At 42.5% G+C, this 23,544-nt stretch overlaps 1 protein-coding gene across 3 annotated transcripts in view; it reads right to left on the reverse strand.

Moving 5' to 3' along the window:
* PPM1B (protein phosphatase, Mg2+/Mn2+ dependent 1B) overlaps window positions 1-17,418 on the reverse strand; it is a 62,031-nt gene extending 44,613 nt beyond the window's left edge. Inside the window, exon 1 of one of the 3 annotated variants that reach the window (XM_054628708.2) lies at window positions 16,712-16,904. The gene's annotated coding sequence lies outside the window, so the exon portion shown is untranslated. Of the gene's footprint in view, window positions 1-16,711; window positions 16,908-17,270 lie in introns of those variants that run through there. The other 2 variants (XM_077175841.1, XM_054628707.2) reach the window with 2 other exon arrangements.
* Between the last annotated feature and the right edge of the window lie 6,126 nt (window positions 17,419-23,544).

Consider the following 23,544-nt stretch of genomic DNA (forward strand, 5'->3'; position numbering starts at 1 on the left):
GTTAGCATGTTAATAATTCAACATTCACTTTATGCTACTCCTCATTTCAGACATCAGCTGCAGGCAAACTTGGATAACACAGATTAAGACACCATCTACAGCTCCACCAAAGGTTACTACTTCTCCTGTACACTGCTGGCTGCAAGATAGGCCCTTGCTGGACTGAATGGTGATGGAAACACCTTAGCACAAAGACACACTTAAAAAAACCTCATTAATCGTAGCAAGGCGGCAAACACCACATTCTGGCATCCCATTTATATGACACCTTGTCAAGATATTTTAAAATTATTTCTATATTCCAAAGCTCACATATGAGCCTTACCACTTTACTACCATAAAGTTTAACCTGCATGTATTCTATGCTAGTGTAACAAACTATCTGGATCAAACTAGGAATCCATAAAATAATCATGGCACACAAAGGAATACTCTTAAATATTCTGGCATTTGCAGAATGCCAACTGAAAGAATCAGATGAATTTAGCAGTTTAAAAGAAAAGCAGACAATTAGCTGGGGGATTACACAAATAATTCAGTAAAACCTACTACATAAAAAGCAGACCCCCAGCCACAAAAAATCAGAAATAGGTATGTGAATAGAAGACTGCTGACCTGAGCTTTCAAAGAGATGCTGAATGCAGCACAACAAGTGCCAATTTCAGTAAGTTTCCATGCCTCTGAAACTGAAGAGCTGGCATTAGGCAGCCAGCTGCCTATATAAAGTGCTACTTACACATTAGTCCCCAAAACATCTCCCACTCCTTCTGAGTGCCTCCAACATCACTGCTATGACTTGAGACCATGGCCTTGTACTCTCTCTTCTATGCAAACACCTGCCCTGTAAAGCAATAGCTATGTGCTTCTCAGATCTTCAGAGTGGTTTGGGTTGGAAATGACATTAAAGATCACCGTGTTCCAATCCACCTGCCACAAGCAGGGACACCTCTTACTGCACCAGGTTGCTCAAAGCTCCATCCAGCCTGGCCATGGACACTGCAAGGGACAGAACATGCACAATTCCTCTGGGCAACTGATTCCAGTGCCTCACTACGCTCACAGTAAGAATTTCTTCCTAACATTCAATCTAAACCTACCCTCTTGCAGTTTAAAGCCATTATCCCTTGTCCCATTAAAGCACACTCTTGTCAAAAGTCCCACTCCAGTTTTCTTGTAGGCACCTAGCCTGGAAAACCTCAACTCTATCAGCTTTTCCACACAGGAGAGGTGCTCCAGCCCTCTAATCAGCTTCACAGCCCCATATATATATATATATGATTAACATTTTGTTAAAAACATGATTAACATTTTGTTAAACTATGCATGTAAGCTGAAGGCAATGGCATCACTGCTGAACAGCACTAATGGCTCCTACTACTCGATTGTGCTCTAACTCGCAGCAAGGCGACAATGGTGCAGGTGCTTGAAGGTATGGCTTGATTAAAAGAAATGAATCTGCCATTTCCTCCAAAATGCAGCAAACCTGCCCTATTTCCTGATATTTTGAAAGCAACTGAAATATTACTCAAAAGGGTGTTCACTCTCTGCATTCACAGAGAATTACAATAATAAGCTCATCATGGGACCACAAAGTAAACAAAAGACTTACTAAGACACTACCAATTTAGTACAACATTCCATATCATGGAACTTAGTCTGCCAGTTTTATAATTAGCAACACCTATACTACTCAAAAGACACAGGTGCAATAAACATTAGCTACAAACACTACTTGACTTTTAGTAAAGGAACACAGACACAGCTAGCTCATATACCTCTCATCATTAGTGCATTTCAACAGAAATATGCAGAAATATTTATTAGTTAGTAAAGAGTGATAACATTCTGCAGGAATAGTATCATATGCAAGCCAAGAACTAAGAAACAGTACCATTTTTCCAAGTCTCAGTATTAATGCTTTGTGTCCTCTGATCATGGACAATTTCCAAAGTGTTATCTTCAACTCAGTACAAAAATAAAAGTTTTTCCAGATCTTCGTCTTTCTGATTAAGATTCACTTCAGAGACTCTTCCTTGTATATTGGGGTGAATAAAGCAAAAGAGTCTGAGTCTGAAAGTAGTAATATGGAAGAATTGACCAACTTCTCTCCTAGTTCACCACAACATTCAATAAAATCTCTAACTCAAACACTTAATAGTAACAGCTGAACTGAAACTAATAAACTCCTTGAACCACTGGAAGAGGCCAAGCTAGACAAGAAGTTCCTACTTGTCTATGGCAATGCAGCCAAACATCAAGTGACTGCTTTTCACTTGTTAAAGATGAGCATATGAAGTGATCTAAGGTACCAACCATTTGATGGCCATTACTTGCCCAAAAACTCCCACTTTCAGTATGTACCACCTTTACAGATGACATGTAAGCAAATTGATTTCCAAGGCAGGAATATTCAAACCCTGTGACAGGAGAACCTGCATACAATGACGTGTGTGTATGCACATTTCAGCACGGACAGAACGGAGAAGTCTGGCATACAAATGCAGTTGTTTACAGTAACACATCCACATCCTGGATGCAAAGGAAAAGACAGACTAAAAGCTGAGATTCTGACTTATCTTCAAGTACAGAAACCACGACAAAGAAGACTGTTACTGGCCAATACAGATCTCTTTAAAAACACAAGCATCAACACACCTAAGCGCTCTTGGTTACAAGAAAGAAACGAAGTTGCATTTCCCCCAAACCCATCAGAAGGGCTATCACAATTAAACCTCCCCACCCCTGGACAGACCAGAATACTGTTTCTGCAGCAAGACTCTGCCTCAAGCATTGCCTGTTCTGGAGATTGGCTACTTCTAGCATACAAGATGACAGGTCACTTCCCTCTTTATCCAGGCTTGTGAAAAGAAAATAGCTTCACAAAAGCTGAGATTTAGTTTCACTATGCAGCATCCTGCTTACCCCTCCCTTCCCAGTAACTTCAAATGCTCTACAAATCGCTTTGTTTTTCCTCAGGGTTCAGAATACCAAAGGCAAGCGAGAGACAAGACATATTGATAGCTATAATGTTCTAAAACTTCATTTTTGACACTAAAAAAAAGAGTATTTTTCCTTTCTTAGATTACATGTTCATTCAATGAACATACCTTGCTTATTCCAAGCCCACTCAATGGGCAGATTCTAACTAACTACTGCTTAATACCAAAAACAGTCAACAAGAATGGTTATGTTAAACTATTTTATTTAGTAGCCAGTAGACCCTTGTGGAGCTCTAGGTGTAACTGCTGTTCAGAAAGAGCATGAACCATTGACCAGCCACCCTTTAAAATTACTCCTCAACCAGTTTTCATTTGTCTAGTCATCCTCCCATTGAGACTGTAAATAGGAGTATGCAAAGGGACACCAAAACATCTTGCTAAGGTCAAAATAAAAAAAAAATTCTCTAAAGCTCTATCCTCAGCTGAAGACCTAATAATTTGACAGAAGGCAGTCAGGTCAGTCAAGCACAACTGACCCCTGGTAAAGTCAGGCAGACTGAAAATAGTCACCTTTTTAAAAAATGTTTTTCTACAGATATATATATAAACTACTTATTGATAGTGCTATCCAAATAAAGCAGTATTTAACATTTTTATTAAGTGAAATGGAAAGCTTTCTTTATTGTATAACATAGCAGGATGCCTGAAACAGTGAACAGGAACCACCTCTTATGGTTCAACAATTTGCGGAATTCAAATGTTCCAAAGCCTAGATACAAGAACTCTGTGCATTAAAAAAACAAAAAAAAAAAAAAAAAAAACCCCAAAAAACCAAAAAAAAAAAAAAAAAAAACCAAAACAAAAAAAAAAAAAAAAAAAAAAAAAAAAAACAAAAAAAAAACCAAAAAAAACCCAACCCAGGTCTCAACATGTGAAACACAGACATCAAACAACTCAGTTTCTGGCTGGTTTTCAAGGTATCTGGCTACAAGACAGTAAACAGCAGAGGTTATAAAAGGGAAAACTTGGTCCTTGTAACAGTATGTAAAATTTATTACAGACATGGATGGCTGAGAAAGAGAAGGGAAAGAAGTGGAAAAGAACAGCAAATGACCAAGAAAACTCAAACATGTTTAATTGCAAAGAACTTCCAGAATTCAGATTGCTTCCATCTTTTCAGACAGCTCGAATTTCTTCCCAATCTTACTGCAAGAGACCTCCAACACTGAACGAATACAGAAACTCCTGGACACAGAATCAGCCAGTGCCTGACAAACAACTGCAAACTCTATTCTTTACTAGTGATGACATTACTCATGTTTCACCCAAAATAGTTCAGTCCCTCTGCAGTTCATCAAAACCTAGGCTTGAAACAGGCAGTGGGTAAGATACTCTAACCACACATTAAGTGATGACAAACACCACAGTGGATGAGCTGAGGCAGTCCTCCTACCCCTAAGGAAATCTGCAAATGTGACAAAAAGCACAGAAAAACAGCCTGACTTGCTCAGAAACTTTCTGACAAACTCCTTACCATGACCTTTGCTATGCAAAGTTTTGGTTTCTGCTGCTTTCTCATGTACCTACAGATACTCTTGTCAGCAAGTGCTGGTATTTAATTAAACTGGAATGACTACTATGAAGGGAGTCATAAAAACATCTGTTGCAGGCTATGCATTTGGGGAAAATCCAAAAGAGGGGATGGACCTTCCTCATTTAGTTATAATAAATGTTTTAATGTCAACATTTAATTCCATGCTCTTTTACTTTAGGACTGCAACATGACTGGTGACACTGCTAACACAGTTATGTGACTTCTCTGTAGTCTTCATCAGCAGTAACATTCCAAGTAAATACAGAACTTCCATTCACAAGATAGGTCATCAGGCATCAAAACCACCAGTGTCAAGAACCAATGTTAGTAACTACACAAGAACCTCATTTGAAACACCTCAGCATGCAGTCCTACAGTAAGTGAGGCTATGCTGAACTGATAACTGCTGTAACACCACCTCCTGTCATGAGTAGTTTCAAACCCAGCTTTGGCACCAGTAGCTGCTCTCACATCCTCATGCAGCAAGCTGATTCAAGAAGATAAACTAGAAGAAAATTCATCTCAGCAATATGTACCAAACATATGCACATTACCCACCTCTTACCCCAAGATGAGACACAGCCAAGTATCAACATGAGAAGGAAGAGGATCCTGCACATGGTCAGAAGCAGAAAACTGCAGAAATACAGCAGCACTAACATACTTAGGTAACTATACTATACAAGAACTTCTTCCTTAAAGAAAGTCAGGATTATGAGTGGGTTCCAGAAGCAAATGCCTGAGTGTGTGCAAAGGCCTAGCAAAAACTCTTTTCTGGACTGTATAAACACTGAAAAGTGGTGAAAAAAAACCAAAGTATTCTAAGGACTTTTCACCTTTAAAAAGAGGAATACCAGGTACTCACGAACTGGGCAGCACGCAGCAAAAATCTGTTTGGGTAGAGGGTACGAACTCCCCATAATGGGAGACAAAACCAAAGCTGCATTATGTACAGTAAGCGACTCAGCTTCCAAGAAGGTGCTATACCCATTGTTTTTAAACAGCTACAAAAACATAACAGTGGTGCCTGGCTGACAAAGAAGTTGATGTATCTAGTGCCCAGCACTCTCACCAAGGTAGCATAAGATTTAATGCCTAGAAACCAACACAGGAGAAGCTAAGCTTCAAGTGAATTACATGCTAGCTACATGAACTCTCTTGTCTATAGAATTTTGAAGACGCTAGATTTTGGCAGTTGGACCTAATAAGCTGTATTGCTTTTCTCCCTCTTAATGTAAAAATTAATCTGGGGTCATATCAGCTCACTCTTACTTTCCTTCTCTGAACAAAGCATTTCAAAATACATCTTCTCAGTCATCCAAAGACCTTAAAAGAATTTTTGCTTCTTCAGCAACAGTGACGCAAGTCTACCAATTCCATGACACCTTAAATCCCTAAAGCACTAAGTTTTCCACTGACTGAAGAATTTCTTACACAATTCAGGGTGAATAAACCCAATAACTTGCACAGTTCAGGAAAAAGCACTATAGACTAAATCTTCTCTCACTACCCCTAGTCCTTCTCAAGAGTGGATTCAACAGGAGAAAATGAGCCCAAAGAAACCAAACACAAACAAAAATAAGGACAGAGAAAGACTAATAGCAAATCCCCATCTCACTCAGCAGTGTCAGTGGTCAATTTTTACTTGTTGGGTTTTACTCATGCCAGTATCAAAAGGAGTCAGGATACTGCTGCAAGGCAAGCAGAGGTAGCAGCAGGCAGCAGAACTTGGTAATAAAAGGCAGTGCAGTGTACGTGCTGATAAAAATCTTTAAAATGAGGTACAGACAAATGAACAAAAAACAGATCCCCATGACGAGAGCAAGAAGGAATACTCCTTGATGAATTCTGTGTTCTGCCTACTCAAGTATTCTCTGGATTAGCTGAAGTTATCAGTGAATTTATGCAGTAAGTTTTTCAGAAAGCACTGCAGTTTTCTTCCATACTAAGAACACTGCTTTTCATGTCCTCTCCTCACTTATTTCAGTTTCTCCCTTGCAGTAACAGCATCAGACTTCAACTCAGGGAAAGAAAAGGATAAACACTGACTGGAAAAAAACCAACTTAAACAAATGAACTGTGCAGGAGAAAGGCTGCTCATAGGTAGGCCTGGTTCACCAGTTATTGTACTAATAGTAGCTTAAGATGGCAGCTACTAAAAAGAAAATAAATAGCAGAAAAGGATGATGGAGTTTCCAATACAGTGTTCTAGGACCATTAATTGACGTTAGGACAGTGCCATAAACACCATCTGAAAACTCATGACAGATCTAAGTCTCACATGTGCTTTGTATGCAAGAGCTTGTTTTAATCAGTGCTTCAATAGGCAAACAAACAAGACCTTTGGAAGAAGGGACAATAGGGAGAGACCTTTAACAAGTTTTCCACATTAGCTTCCTGCTCTTTGTCAAACTCGACAACATAATCAGGTTTCAAGTCTCAACAAACCTTAAGACACAGACACCTTTCCAAAAAATTCGTTACTTCAGTTAATGACATTGCTACCCCAAGTTTTTGTTTATACAAAAGACATCTGAATTTGCTAAGCCTGAACAAAACAGTACAGTGAAAAAAGATGAATTCCAGCAGTAACTGAGCCCTACATTCCCTCTCTACATATGCAGAAATAAAGAAAACTTCAGACTGAAAATAGTGTGGTTGTTAAATACATTTGTGAATAAATGCTATTTTTTCAAGGAATTGTTTTTTCCAAATATGAATTAATAAAGTACAATTGCAGAGTACCTTCCATAGTGACCTTTTTCTAACCATGCTAAATTCTGTTTCCTGCCATTGGCAACAGCAGCACACAAGCTAATTTCAGGAATCCTGAACTATCCTGGAATTGTATTTATTCCCTTCTGACTCCAGAAGTACCGCACTTCACATTTCACTTCAGGTTAAAAATCATGAGAAACTGTTTCAACTGTTTGTAACCTTATCCCCTTCCCTCCACAAGTCAGATATGCTAAGTTGACAGCATTCCTTTTTTTCTTTAAATTAAAATAATACTGTAACAATAGTCAAAATCACAAAATAAGCTGTTTTGTTTAACAACAGCTACAATACTTGAGTTCATTAAATATTTTAGAGAAGTTCTCTGGCCTAGAAATCCTTGTGTTTGGTATGTTCTAGTTAAGAAATTGAGATATCATCCAATTTGATTTAATGTTACAAACTAGCTATTGATCTTCAACAACCCTTAACCTCCATTATTTTCACACTCAAATACTGTAAGAAGACATAATAGTACAGACATGGCTCAGCGTAAGACAAACTAAAGGCCAAACAAAAGCAAAATAAATTTATTGTTTACTGTGATATAAAAGCAGGATATGAAAGACCGCTGGCACTACAGCAGAGTCCTAACTATCCTTTCCTTCCACATCACAAGCCTAATTAATTTCTCAATTTTAAAACATAGGAAAATGCTAAACTATCACTTGTACCACTTATGGAAAAACAGATGAGCTCTTAAGGCCTGGCTGCAGAGGAGGCTATTTAACTCTAGCAAACACTGTGAAACATCTCTTTCCAATGTAATCACCCACAAAAGTAGTATGCTTGTCTTTTCCCTGATCCCACAAATTGCTTGTAAGAGACAGACACACTGAACTGCTTCCAGTTTCTTTACACTGCAAGAAATGCACAGAATCTAAAAGAGGGCTGGCTGGAAAACCTCACACAAAGCAAACAACTCCTATTATGAATGCATTTTTTTAAGCTACTGAATGCTTATGAACTGGAGGTTATCTTTTGAACAGCAGTTTGAATTGCAGTGCACTTACAGAGGATTTACAGAACAGGTTTCACACTCCCCTCTTCCTCCCAGCTCTAGCTATTGTTTTCACAACATTGCTTTCATCTCGTTTATGTATAAAACATCCATTATTTGAAGTCTTGTGCACAACCTGCTACTTGTTTAGATAACTGCTCCTCAGAGTAACACAATCAGACACAACCTAGACTTTGGATGAGTCCAATAAGTTCATCCATCAGGGTAAGCAATCAGCAAAGAAAAGAGCAGAAAAGACATTATCTCAGAGAAAAGGAAAAGTGAAACAAAAAAACTCTTGCTGTAATATGTCTCCTGGAAAAGTGATAAAGGCACAGAAAACACAACAAGCTAACAAATGGATAAACATCCCATCTGAGGAGTCCATTTGATACATGTACAGGCAGCAGTCCCACAATTACTGAATAACACTCATTGAGTGTAAATCCCACCTGTAATTAGACATTGTTAATGACCTCCTTAGAGGCGTCACTTCAGTTCCTGCTGACAACACCCAAAGTGAGGCATTTGTGAGCCTTAACAGCCTGTACTGTGCTCTGGAGCTCTCTTGAGCTACATGGAGCTGCTTTACTTTCCAAGGTGAGGGACTGAACACTACCTGGGGGAGTCAAGGGACTACCTCTGCTAGATCTGAATTCAAGTTCTACAACAGCTGAAATAAAAAAAGAACTTAATGTTTCCTTTGAACACGAACACTCAAAAAAAAAAAAGTACCCTTTTACTAAAAAGCCAGCTATAAGCAATTTCTATCAAATGTTCCAGAGAACCAAGCTTCATGTCAGACGTGAGAAACCAGTGCCTGCAACTACTATCATATCTGAAGAGAGATCTTATGCACAAGCTGGTATGCAGAGTACCTTTTGACCAGGATAAGATTTTCCTGTTGGGAACCAGAACAAGTAGTGCAGACACATTTTACTACTACACTAGGTAAAGAGAGCAGGAGAAGAAAGGACACAGAAAAAACCCTGAGTAATATCTGTGCTACATTCCCCTTTCATATCTTTACAGCTCTCTGAAGGCAGTGCTTTGAGTACAGACCCACTTCAACAGAAGCAAAAGGAACAATTTCTTCAGCTTTATACACTGAAGACAGAACTCTCAAAACAGCCCACAGTGCCACATGTTTCAGTACAGTACTTCTCATCTGAAAAGTTTCAAAGCACATGACAGTTTCAGCAGTTTTTCAAGGTCACAAGGGCAATCACAAACACAAGTCCCTGCCCCCTCCAACTGCTAATCCACCACCGTCTAAATCCAGTCTAGCTGTACTCCAGAGACTTATGCAATGTGAAAACCCTCATTCACTTCCCTCCTAGAATCATGGTCCAAAACTACTGTATGTGGCACCATATATACAGCTGCAATATACAAAGGCACCTGTACACCTGTTGACATTCATTTGGATGTGGTTTAACAAGCATGTTGAATATGCTGAAGAATTTTATCTAATTTATGAAGAAAAGATTTTCAGCTTCCCTTAAGAAGCTGACATGAAGAACACAATTTCCTACTTCTAAATATGTTCTCCAAAATGTTGAGTGGAATATACTTTTTAACTCTTTTGGAAGAAACTTCAGACAATGGTAATTATTTTTTAAAAAAACATACAACCAACCACACATACAAACAGTAAAACAAGAAATAACATCAGTGGAAAATAAAATAAAACCCCAAGCCAAGCTACAGTGCGTGTTGTCTACGTCCCCACAGTTTCACTGAAACACAACTCAAAATTTACACAAGGGTAAATATTTCACAAATAATCAGGTCCTATGAATTTTGTGGAATAAACAGTCACATCAAGGAGAGACATCCAAACTAGTGCCCCTTGAGGACAAGTGCAGCAGAAGCTCAGCTGTGTAACCAAAGCCATCATCCTATACAGGATAAACAAATGTGCCCCAAACAAATGAGAATACTTACAGAACTCACAGTACCCTATACCCAACCACAAGACACAAAGCCACAGGAAGTCAGGCTTCAGAACTTGCTGCTCACACAGTTTCATTCTTGATTAACTGAAGAAAAACCATGAAACAACTACTCTCCAGAATTTGTTGTAGTTTTAACACCAGTCTTTTTCACACAAGATTTTAAAATTAGGGACAATAACTTGGGAACAGATATGTAGTTACCAGTCACGATAAACAAGCAATCCTTAGATAGCAGCAGCACAGTTTCTGCAGGCCTGGCAACACTTAGGAAGCAGCAGAGGGGAGAACCCACTCCCCCTGCATAGCTCAGCACCCTCTGCAGTGCTCTAACGTGCTTTTTAGTGGGCACAGCTGTACTGACATGTCAGTTTGAATTAGGAGCATGCTTTTGAAGTAAATCTGTCACCCACTTCCTGTATTTTAGTTCACATCTCATAGAAGTTTCTGAACAAATGATCTGAACATCTCCAAGACTGACCTACATCAAAACTCTGGGAAAGCTTGGAACAGACTCAGTCCACAGAGCCAGACTACAATTAGTCTGAAATAAACCCCACGAAGTGCACACACTGGGGACACTGACTCTACCTTACAGCTCCACTCCACAACCTTCTCCAGCTGCAGCACTGCTTGCTAATGTAAATATAATCAATGTGACAGGTACTGTCCATTCATTTATGAGAGCCTCAAGCAGCAGGAAGTAAACCCACAGGTTTAAGCTGCCAACATGCACCTTAAAAGCCCTAGAAAGGAGGCCTGTACAGGCTGCTCCTTTTCCTGGAGTAATGATAGCAGCAGTGTACCACCACTCATCCACTTTTGTTTCCACCCCTTTACAGGTTAGGAGTTTCAAAAGCTAGTGGGATACTCTAGAAAAGTTTTCTGAATAAAGAAAAAAATAGCCCACCAAAGATTGACATACTTCATGCATCACCTATGATTACTGTTTGAAAAGACAACTCAATCAGTGGTTCCATTGGAGGTGGTGATAGCAAAGGAAGAGCAGCATGTACTCAATAATGCTTTTTATGACTTGCATATCAGCTCAACCAACAAAGCCACCCAGAACAGAGGTTTTTTGTTTTTTAATAAACCACTATAACATTCGTTATTCCACTTGAATCAAAACATCATTTCTTTACAAATAGTTCCATCACTGAGATGTTCTTTCCTGTTACCAATTTTTTTTCTATAAAATTTTAAATAGAAGATCATGAGTTTCAAACATATACCTGCCTTTAGCAGGACCAACAAGCTGGTGAGACCAGACCAAAGCAGTACTGCATGAAAAACTTCCAATAACATGTTACCTCCTCTGCTCAACAAATCCTTACCATCTTTACTTCATTACCTCCTTGATAAAAACAATTCATTCATATGCTAACAATGCAGAGCCATGTTTGCTCTACATTCAGTAAAGGTCAAGTTCCTATACCGAGGTGCAGACACAAAAGTAGGATTATTGAAGATGACATTTTCTGTTAACACATTAATCCCATGAAAACTGAAAGAACTAATGACACTTTCCTTTGTGATTTAACTGGAAGTTTGTGGTTCTTGACATGTCATTACCATACTCACTAAAAAGCCATTTTAAATTCTCCAGCAGCCCAGTTTGAAACATCCTTAAGCTATGTTTTTCTGATCTGTTTCGTGTTAACTCTTGTGAAAACAGACTTAAGCACCTAGTAGCATTATTTGTTTGAAAGAAAACTCAATGAAAACTCAACTCATCCCATCAAAGACGAAGAGAATCTATGCCAGGAGATAGTAATGTAGTGACATCATAAAATGACACACTGAAGTAATGTTAATGAGAAACTAATGGTGCACAGGGAAGAAAAGAATTGTGGGTAACATTTTCATAGCAGAACAAAAATACCTGGGCCTGAGTAATTTCCTTCAAAATTATAAGAAAGGCTGCTGTCTGCTGAGACACCTAATTTCCCCTTTTGGCATCATTCTCTACACGAAAACATCTCTGTGCTTTCCCTCCCAACACAGGGTTTTCCAAAAGCCAGAAGACTAATTTAACCTACACTCACTGGCAACCCTTATGTCTCAACATGCCAATAATGTCTCAAGAAAGTGAGATGAGTTGAACTGCTCATCTCTAGAAACTAGAGATGAGCTACCCCAGCTCGGTAATTTCTTACCATCTCATGAAGATTTTCAGACCAGTTTTCTTCTGGAGTGACACTCATAAAGTCTTCCAAATATTTATCTGACTTTATCATACGATACAAATATAAATTTGTACAACGCTTGAGCAAATGATAAGCAGTTTGAACAAAGTTTCCCACACTAGACATCTGTCTAAGGCTGAAAAACATCCAAACAGCTAAGGAGTTTGCAAAGTTGTCTGTTAAGTAAAAGCAGTACTGATAATCTTTCTGGAAACTCTGCATCCTTGTTCTTACATCAGGGATCATCTTTCAGTTTCTCCTTTCTCAGCTTCTCTAGTCAGAGGTCATTCTATTTGGGTAGTTTGTTTTTTATTAAGAAGCTGCAATTACTGGTCCAGATTTTGACATTAAATTCCCTGAACATTTTATGTATACATGATATGCTGGAGGTTGGGGCTAAACTTGACTCCTGTAAGATGCATAAAACATTTATGCTGCCTTCACACTGCTAACAGACAGTGAGAAAGAAGAAGTTACAATTCACACTCTGTACAGCTATAAGTCAAATCATGAAGACCATCAAGCATAAACTGAAGCACAGAATTTAAAAAGTAATACACAGGGAAGGAACCAAGACAGCAAAGTTTTTATTTCAACTGTTTTCCAAAGAAATTACCACTGCTCTCCTCCAATTTACTGAGAAGAACAATACTCAGATTGAATCACTTCAGTTACTAAAAGGCCCAAGATCTGAAGAATGCTCCTTTTTTACAGGGCAGGGAAGTGCGGCACTGAATTCAGAGAGATCAGTGGACAGGTGACAAGAACTAAAAAAACAAACCCCTAACAAAATAGAGCATATTTGATTAAGGTAGTGGGCAGAAAGAATCAATACTAGGAAGAAAAACAAACATCTACGGACACAAAGATATGCATGGCCTGTCACAGTAAACACTCTCCACAGTTGAAACAGAGTCTGGAGCTTGGATTCTTTCACCAAGGCTTTCCCATTCACTTGGAAGAGACCATGCTTGTAAAAACCAATGGTTAGCTAATTATCTTCCAGTGCTGACTGGAAAAGAACAGCCATTTCCCACTTCCTAAGCTACAGCAGTAAACCTATATGGCAGATTTAAGCATTCTTATTGGACTGATGATGCAAGGCACTACCAAATGATCAATTTTCATTTTCAGTGGTTTTTTTTGAAAAGAAACAAAAAAAAAAAAAGTCAACAACCCAAGACCAAACCAAGCAACAGAAACCACACTGACAAGCCAAGATCACCCCTGCCCTGCTGAACACTGCAGCAGCATTCAGTAAGATGTGCTGCAGCCTGCTCCATTTAAGGAGGACATTCAATACTCACTGAACACTGTTCTGTGCACATCCCCATCCCTTGCAGTCTAAATAAGCCCTGCTCCAAAGAGTAATACAAATACTTCATAAACACAGATTTTTACATCTACTACTAAGAGCAGATTTTAGTGCCTTCCCTTTTGTAATACAGAAGCAACACCTTAATGTAAGAAATACTCTCTACTCTCCATTGGACCCCTGAGAGCAGTAGTTTTTGACAGTGAGCACATGAAACTATTGTTCAACACACACATTTCACAGGCTTGAATTTCAATTGACATAGGTTTTTATTTCTTGAGACAAGTTTACTAAATCAGAAGCACACCTAAGTGATTATCACTGGAAAAGTTTAGGAGAGCAGTGCACACCAGAGACAAGAAGAGAACTGGATTGTCCAGGATAACTACAAGACTACTCATTTCTTTCTCTTGTTCCTTACATCACTGACTGATCACCTCATGGCTACCACTATAAAAGAAAAATGGGTTCTCTATGCAGCCCTCTCCACACTACATTAATTACATTTCCCTCATCCTGCTGTTGTGTGCCTTAATTAAATCACTGCCCTATGTAAGAGCCTCCTCTAAAGATCTGCAGAACAAGAGATGAGGGCCTATGCAAATAAATAGAATCTACTATCCCAAACTTCAGAACATAGGATACACACATAATTAGTCCTCATTTCCAACTGATCCAAGCAGCTTTCCATTCTAAATGGATTGTCTCTTAACAAATCTCTGACCCTCAAGTGTTGATGCACTCTATCAAACACAAGTCCAGTACAGAAGATTTCATACACTCTGGATATGCAAACTCATAGTTAAGTGTTAAGGTACAGAAAATGCATGTAATAAACACATATAATGGATGTACTGGAGCCCGAGCCCACACATACACACGGGAGCTTGTCTACACCACATTAAGTGCTTTTAGTTAGCTGCTGACCTGTCAACATCATGATGAGTGCTAGTTTCAGCAGAAGTTTACCTTTAAAGTTAATGGTCAATTTATCCAGTGAAACAAACAGAACAAAATAAACAAACAAAAAAAGCACTTTACCAGAAACCCCTTGACTGTACTGTAACCTCCTTTAATCCAGTAATATTAGTAACAGTACTAAATTGCCTCATCATCTTTATTCCCTTTTTTCATTTTCACCGGGTGTCATAACTATAAAATACTTCTCTCCATATATAAGCAGCACAGAATCCCCACAGCCTCCAACCTGTACAGGACCCTGGAGCCAGTTCACCATCCCTCCCCCACACCATTTCAACTTTTCACAGCCTCAGCCAAAAACGCCTGCCTCCTCTCTCTATGCACAGACTAACTAACTCAGCAATACGAAAACTCCAGTTTCCCTTTTGCACAAATACCATTCCCCTGATACACACATGTATACATATCCTAACATAATCTTCACCCTGTGTGCAAATTTATCCTTCCCCCCATTTTCAACCATACCCAAACATCCACCCAAAGCCCCCTCACTTTCCTGGAGTCCACAGTCATCCTCAAAAATTTACCTACAGGAAGACAGCATTGATGACTTAATAGACAGAAATTCAGAGTGCCTGATGCCTGTCAAAAACATATATAACTATAGTTCTACAGATCCCTAGCACATGCACAGACTTTACTCCAAAAAGTACTATCATGATCCCAACACTGGGCATTTGCTACACGTTTCCCCATTTGTATTCCATGAGCCAAACAACAAATGTCCAGCCTTTCCTTTCATTTCATTACAGGTGAAACATCAACTCACGTTTCCTCTCAAGTTTCCAGGACACAGACCACGTTGCTTTCTGCTCTAGCCCATCTCCACACAACAGACAGAGAACTTTCCCAGCTGGTGACAGCCAGGCATCTCTCTCAGCTCCCAGAGTGAGCAGCAGACAAACTAAAGCACAGCAGTAGGAACACGCATGACTTGCTGTCCACATACCAGCTCATATTACACACGAAGGTCTCGCACATTAAGTCTAACCACAGTGGCCACGAAACAAAACAAGTCCAGAACCTTGTAGCAACCTGTTACCACTGTGTCTGTAACTTGTACACAGGCTTCCCTAACACCCAAAGCCTCCCTCCTCCATAGCCTTTAGACGCCTTTCAACGTACCACCCTACTTCTCGCAACACACAGAAGCCTGTTTACCTATTACTCCTAAATTCACAGGCCTTCCTGTACCACCACTCCCAAACACGTGTGCTTTCACCCACCACCTGCATCCCCACGGTATAAACACATCCCTCAACCTACCGCAGCACACAAAACGAGATAGGTACAGATTTTATTAGCTGCCTCCAACTAAATTCATCAAAATGACGCCCTCCTTCCGAGAGAGATAGTATTGTAAATTATAGTAAAAGTATATCCACTGGGTTGGCAGAGCCAGCAAGCTCCAAACTACGAGTAAGAACTGCTTTCAAATCCTTTCGCCTAAAGGCTCCCAGGCACTGCCCATCTGCCCGTGATTCCATCCCCAGCTCGTCACGAGCACCCAGCCCTCACAGCAGCTTGTCCCCCGGCACCGGGGCCGTGCCGGCCGCTGCCCCCTGCCCGCCCCGCCCGCCCCGTCGGTATCACGGGCCCGGCCCGGCCCGGCGCTCCCCAGGGCCCGGCCCGTGCACGTGCGCGAGCCCGGCCCGCCGGCCGCCCCCCGCTCTGCTCCGGCCGCAGCCGCCGGCACACGCCGGACCCCTCCGGCGCCTTCCCCGGTGCCACCCCCGCGAGGCCGGGCCTGCCGGCTCCCCGGCCCCGGGGCCGTGCGGGGCCTGGGCCGTGTCAGCGCGGCCCCGGCCCTCCCTTCTCCCGCGGCGGGAGGAAAAGGCGGCCGGGCCTCGCGGCGCCCGCTCGCTCCCCGGGGACGCACCCGCCGCACGCCGTGTTCGCTGCCTCCCCCGGCGCCGCGGCCCCGGCCCCGGCCCGGCCGCTCAGCCCCGGCCGCCCTCTCTACCTGTGTGCCCCGCGTTCCCCGGCGCCCGGCGGCGCTGCGGGGCCCGGCGCGGGTGCGGGCGGTGCTGGCTCGGGCTCAGGTGCGCGCCGCCCCGCGCTGGCCGCCGCCGGCCGCCGCCGCCGCCCGGTCGCGCACTCGGAGCGCCGCCAGCAGCGCGGACATGTTGGAGCCGCCGTCCCCCGGCCCGCGTCACCGCGCTCGGGAGAGCTGGGCGGGGCCAGGCTCACCCCGCCCGCCCCATCCCGCCGCCCATTGGCCGCCGAACCCGTCGGCACAGCCCTTCCTCGCTGTCATTGGTAGATGCGGTCGCCGCTCACACCCAGGCCCCGCCCAAAAGCTTTTCTCTGATTGGGTCTCCCCCGCCTGCTTTGGTAACTATTGGCTGCGGCTCTCGTCAGTCAAGACGACAGCGCACGGACTCCGTCTTTCTCCGCACTTTTTTTTTTCCGGCCTCGCGGCCTCGGGGAGGACTGACGGAAGCGGCTGTCAGCGAGCGCCCTCGCCCCTCCCAGCCTCCCTCCCGCCGCCACATCCCCTCCCTCCCGGCGGCGCGGTTTGCCTGCAGGCTATTGGCTCCCAGCGCCGCCACTCCCGCAGCCTCTCTCGCCCTGGCCGCCGCTTCGCCAAGGGGGCGTGAACCGCGGGGCCCTTTTCGTCATTGGTCGCTGCTCCTGCCAATCAAGCGCGGCCGGCGGGGCAGCGGAGCGCGGTCCGGCCCGCGCGCCGAGCCGCTCCGCACGGCGATTGGTCGCGGGGCGGGCGAGGGGCGCGCGACCTCCCCCGTGCCCCACGGGGGGCAGTGGGGAGTACCCGTATGTGCGCGCGATTACATCACCACCAGCCAATCAGAGCGCGCGGGGGCAGGTGTCCCGCCCGAGGGGGGCGGGGCCTGGCGCCCCAGGCGGGAGCCGCTGCACCTCGCACGGCCCGGGGGGGCGGGAGCCGGGATCTCGGGCTGCCGTCGCTGCCGGTCGGGGCTGCTGGTGTTACCGCACCAAAGAGCGAGGCTGGAGGTGTCTCGGTCCTCTGCGTTCCCATCTGCCCGCGGGGCTCGAGTGCCGTGTCCTGGCTCAGGGATACTGGGGCCGCGGCCCCACTCGTGTGGTCGAGTGAGTGGTCTCGGGGTCGCCCCTGGTACCCCACCGAGCCCTGCTGACACCGGGGCCGCCTGAAGAGTAGAATCACTGAATCACAGAATCGATCAGGTTGGAAAAGACTCCTGAGCTCATCGAGTCCAAGCCGTGACCGATCACCTCCATGTAACTAGAGCGTGGCGCCGAGTGCCACATCCAGGCTTTCCTTAAACACCTCCAGAGATGGTGACTCCACCATCACTTCCCTGGGCGGCCCATTCCAATGTCTAATCTCCCTTTCTCCGAAGAAACTCTTCCTGATGCTCAGCCTAAACCTCCCCTGGCAAAACTTGGGGCTAATTCCTCTCGTCCTGTCACTCGCTACTTGCCTGGGAGAAGAGGCCGACCCCCACCACCTCCTTTCGGTGCTTGTAGAAGGTGATAAGGTGACCCCTAAATCTCCCCCTAGCCCCGATTCACGGCAGGTGGGAAGCGCAGGAACGGGCAGCCGCTCCCGCCGCCGCCGCTCCGGCCGCAGCCACAGCCTCGCCGCGGGAGGCCGGAATGAACACCCGGCGGGGGCTCGCCTGCCCTTCGGCTGCTGTCTTGCCCCAAAGCAAAACTGTTTATTCAGGAAAGAACATGAAAATCTGTCTGATCCCTCGTAATCCCGTGCTATTCCCACCTTTCTCAGTCAATGGCTGGCTGAAGCCAGCTGCCGTTCACCTCGCTGGAGAGGGACCCCACTCGTGCCCCTACAGCTCTGTATGGCTGTTCAGCTGCTGCAGTCATACCCTATAGGCTTTCCTGGAAAGCTGGAAGGGATATCCTTGCCTTACACTCCCGAGAACCCAAACTTTAATGTGCTGTCTGTAGAAATGGCATAATAATTCCCACACCGTAGTTTGCTGACGCCTCTGTCCCTTTCCTTACTTTGAGGTGTTTCCTCCCCACACACTGAATCCATCGGCGTGAGTGAACGCCGGTCACATGCAGGACTTGACACCACGGCTCAAAACACTGTTTGTAAAGCATTTTTATTTAGTCTTCTATTCATTTTCTGGAGTGTTTACAAAAGGAACTGACCCTGAAAAAGATGAGAGCTTTTCTATCTAGAGTTGAAATTCTCTCCCAGTCTTCCACACGATGGGATTATTTTCCCAGGGCCTCCGGAGTTATGGCCACAGTGCAGAAAACACTGTGCAACTTTTACCTCCAAGGTCATGGGCACCATCACTCACGGTAGAAAATCCTTGCACAGAGCTCTGAGGGTGTGACTGATGCAGCTGCCTCTCTAAGAGCCGATGCTTTGCTCTCTGTGGGTTCAAATGCATCCATTCCACACTGAGAAGTTGGGATAGTCCATCCCTGTGTGCCAGGGCTGCTTCCCAGAGCTCCCTACCAGTTGATAGAGCTGAATGAGAATGAAACTTCGATTGCCTCAGCACAGGCACTCGTGAGCCAGTTCAGAAAGAGCCAGAATGCTGAGACTGCGGTTCCCCTTCTGTCATAGAAAACTTGCTCACAGACCAGCTAATTTGAGTGCCCAGACCCAGCTGCCAATCAACCTCGTTAACTTTGCAGTGTCCACATGATCTGGGACTCAAGATACTTTTATATAGCTAGGGATCTTTTTTCTTTTTTTTTTCCTTTCCTCAGGCTTATATCTCATAGTCATTTAAATATAATTCATGTATTATTAAAGCAATGACAAATCTGCCTAAAAATTGCTATATCTTAGGGTTGATTAATGCAAAATTTATTTAGCCTAGATATTTCTTGGAGTTTTGAAACTGTTTTTTATTTCAAGAGATTCACCAAGAATTTTTTGAGAGCTTGACACTTTTTAAAGTAATGGTATATCCTGCACAGATTTCAGCAGGTATAGAACTGGGCTGTAATTTTATCAGGTCCCTGTTTGCATCCTCTACTTTGCTTCTTGGGTACCTGCCAGAGAGATACCCTGGGTAGCATTAGATAATTTTGCTGAGTATGTACATTGTATACTCAGCTACTACTGACTCTTCCCTCCAATTTACTGTAGCAGCCACTCTTTCTCCAGTGATGACTAAAACAAAAATCTACAGAAATTCTGCAAGAAATCACAAATTAGACTTTGAGTTGTCATTCAAACCTCTGACCCTGCCTTTCTCCTCACTTCTAGGTTTTACAAGGGTTCTGATCCCCTTCCTTTCACCTACAGCTCTAATTTCATATATGGTTTTATAACAAGTTTGGAAAAAGTAAAATACTCACTTTCCATATCATCTCAATAGGTGTACAACCTTTACAATTCTTTGGGAAGAATGGACTCCCCAAAATAATAAATATTACCCTACATTTTCTCTAAAGTAATAAGTGATATCCCCTACTGCTTTTCAAACATGACCTGCTTAAATGTTAGTGATTAACTGAAAACCTACACTGTGCCCACGAGTCCATAGCCCAGTGTAAACAGCACATTCCTAATCAGTAGAAAATGTGCATATCTGGCTGGTTTCTGTGGGGTAAAACTCAACGCTGGCATTGCTCAAGAGGTGTGTGTGGCAAGAAGCAAGCAGCAGTGACAGGCAGCAGGGGCGGGCAGTGAAGTAATAAGTAGGTGAAATAATGGTTTGTATGTGGCAATGTGGAGTTAATGGCTAATCCAGGGATTTTGTGCCATTTCATGGCTGGCTCCAGTTAAGCTTTGTTTAAGATTACCAAGGCAGGATATTTGTGGGAATACTTGTGTGTTGGATCAACGGTGATGTGTGCACGCCTGAAAGAGTCGGCATTTTTTAATACATGCAATGCCCATTTTATTCTTAGTGGTGGTGAAAATAACTATGCACTACAGAAATGGTGATAAATAGGAAATAGATAGTATGGGACAAAGGTAATTTGCAAACAGCTTTGATACTGCACTAAAGAGGAATGAAGGTGAGTTCTTCTACAGGGTTTTTAAAATTCCCATTTTTGAATTTTCTATTGTTACTGGTGGGGCGATTTGTCCTTTTAGCAGTAGCTGTTGACAAATCTCGATAATTACATTTGTTTAATGTTCAAATTAATGAGCTGTAAATCAGGTCCTGCCAAAAATCAGTACCTTTGGGAAGCTACTTGATCTGACAGTGTTTTCATGCAATTTTCTCAGCTTTTACCTCTGTTTTTTAAACGTTAGCTGGTTGTCTGAAGCATGTCTACATCTAATGTTTTAGCTGGCCTTCGGACTAGTTTGACAAATGGTGGCTGCTCTGGTTTCACAAGAAGGCATTCTCAGACACTGACAATATTTATGGTACATGGTTACTTTTTTATCTGCAAAGCAAACAAACTCTTTCATTTTCAGCTGAGTAAACTTCCCATGGAAACTAATTCACTTAACAACAGTAGTTAGTTCTTCACCACTTGCCTGGGTACCCCTTCTAGATTACACCATCTGTGAAGAAAGGAAGGAAATCACCACAGATAATAAAGTCATCTTCACATTAAGAAATGAACAGGGAAAATTTTGAAAGTTTCATGTAACATATTGCCTTGGTTTTGCTCAACAAGAGGAAGACTAAATGTTAATACAGCAATGGGGAATAGAAAGAATGTAGGATGGGTAGCAAAGAAAAAAGGACATATACAGACAAAGTCAAAAAAGTAAGTTACTGTGTCAAAATGAAATAATTGAGAAGTGGATATACTATTTCCAGTATTTTGGGGAAAAAAAAAACATACATGGAGGAATTTTAGAAAACAGTTCAGGACGCCCTCCTTGTGATAAAAGAACACTCAGTTCCTAACCAGAACATGTGGATTAGTGGATTAGAGGGAATTTGTGGTTGAGCAAACACAGAAGTAAAAAGTGTGTAGTAATATTCTATGTCAAAGAAGTGATGTTTTGCAAATAAAAGGTGAATAATAAAGCAACTCAAAATTCAGTTCTGATATATTTTTGGAAAAGATGGTTGCAGATTTTACTGAGAGAAGAGGGCCTTAAGATCATTCCAGACTCCAGGTGGAAAGTTTGGAAGTAATTAGAAAACTCCATGTTGCTGAAGAGATGGTACTGCTTGGTTCAAAGAAGTAGCCAGTGAGATTTCCAATTCTCATTTAATAATTTGGGGAATACATGCTACTCATAGATGGGACCAGACATTCTGGACTGTGGTAGTAAATTAAATTTTTCTCCAAACTGTCACTGAGCCTGTAAATAGTATTGCTTTTGGGTGGTTCAGGAATATGCCCTCAAAGGCCTGATGGTAAGTAATAACCCTGGAGTCAGTGATCACAACTTGTGTGATGAAAGGTAAGGGTGAAAGAAAATAGAACATTCTCAACTTCAGAAAGAGAAACTGTGATAAGTGAAGGGACCTGGCAACAAAATCATCTTGTATAATGAAAACTTGAACATGGGAGAAACCTTAGGTACCTTGAAACCAAATGACTGGGATCCTGTATCTCATAGAAGGCAAAATGGCTTTGAGGTAGAAGCCTCAAACATAAGTAGAAAAGAAGTGGCATCAAGGGAGGGGTAAGAATTACAAGCAGAGAGCATTAAACAGAAAAAAGGTCTGGTTCAGGAAGGATCTCAAACATCAATAAGTGGGAGGATTTATCTGGAAAATCAGGCTGATTTATGAAAAAAACCAGCATCTTAAAAAACAGCAAGATATTAAGATATTATCCAGCTGTGATATAATAGTGTAAGAAGGAAGTGATGTTGCTTTCCGTTGAGGAAGAAGTGGAGTTTAGAAATAGTCTACATCTGCTTCTAAAACTAAATGCATATTTTTGCCTCAATTTTCAGTAAATATGGTGATCTTGAACATGGGGTTGGAGGGCAGGATGGCTAATAGCTAGGAGGAAAAGGAAATTGCTAGTATTATATATAAGATCAAAGTAAAACACAGTCTACAGCTTCTGGGCAGAAAGAACAGATAATGCCCATTCCAGAAGTCAGAAAATCGCATCAAATGAAATCACTTGTCTGGTAGTAAGCTTTTTAAAGTAAGTATATCAGGAAATGAGAAAGTGTAATGTTTGTTTACTAAAGGTGGGCTTTACCAGATTAACCTAAGATCTTCCTTTGATAATATCTTTCAACTTCTAGATAAAGGAGGAGATGGCAGGAATTAGCAGAGCAGTACCAGAGACTACTGGAGGTGATGGAGTGTCCATAGAGGATAAAGCAAAATCTAATGATCAGAAATGAAGTGTCTGAGTAAAGGTGGTTCTCTTTTCTTCCTACCACCACAACCCCCCACACTCCCCCAGTGCCCAGGATGTTTTGGGCTTAAACCTACTGGATATATTCTTTAATGATGCTGATGCAAGAAAGTGGTGGGGGGTAAATTTGTAAATGACCCAGTGCTTAGGGGTACCAACAGTAAAGATAACTAGGAAAACACATACATTAAAACTAATGGAGAAATAGAAATGCGGTTAACTTGAAGAGTATAAAAGCAAGACCTTAGTATAAGAAATTTTCACCAGCTGCTGGGAGCTCATCATTTCAAAAAGATGACAAAGAAGGACAGAATATGGAAGTTTATCACAGCATGATATGAAATGTCATTCAGCTTCAGCATTAGAATGACAAATGCAGTCTTAAGCGTGGCTGGGCAACAGGTTAAGTGCCTTCACACAGGCATTTAATTGGCAGTGTGGAAGTACTTATTCGGAGATGCACACAAGCAGCCATGAGCTGGCTTTGAGATGTAACAAACTGGAGGGGTTGTTGTGCCATGATTATTTCTGTTGCCTTCATTTCAGCTTTGTTCATGTTGT

The sequence above is a fragment of the Agelaius phoeniceus genome, chromosome 3 (genome assembly GCF_051311805.1).
Source record: "Agelaius phoeniceus isolate bAgePho1 chromosome 3, bAgePho1.hap1, whole genome shotgun sequence".
Classification (NCBI taxonomy): Eukaryota; Metazoa; Chordata; class Aves; order Passeriformes; family Icteridae; genus Agelaius; species Agelaius phoeniceus.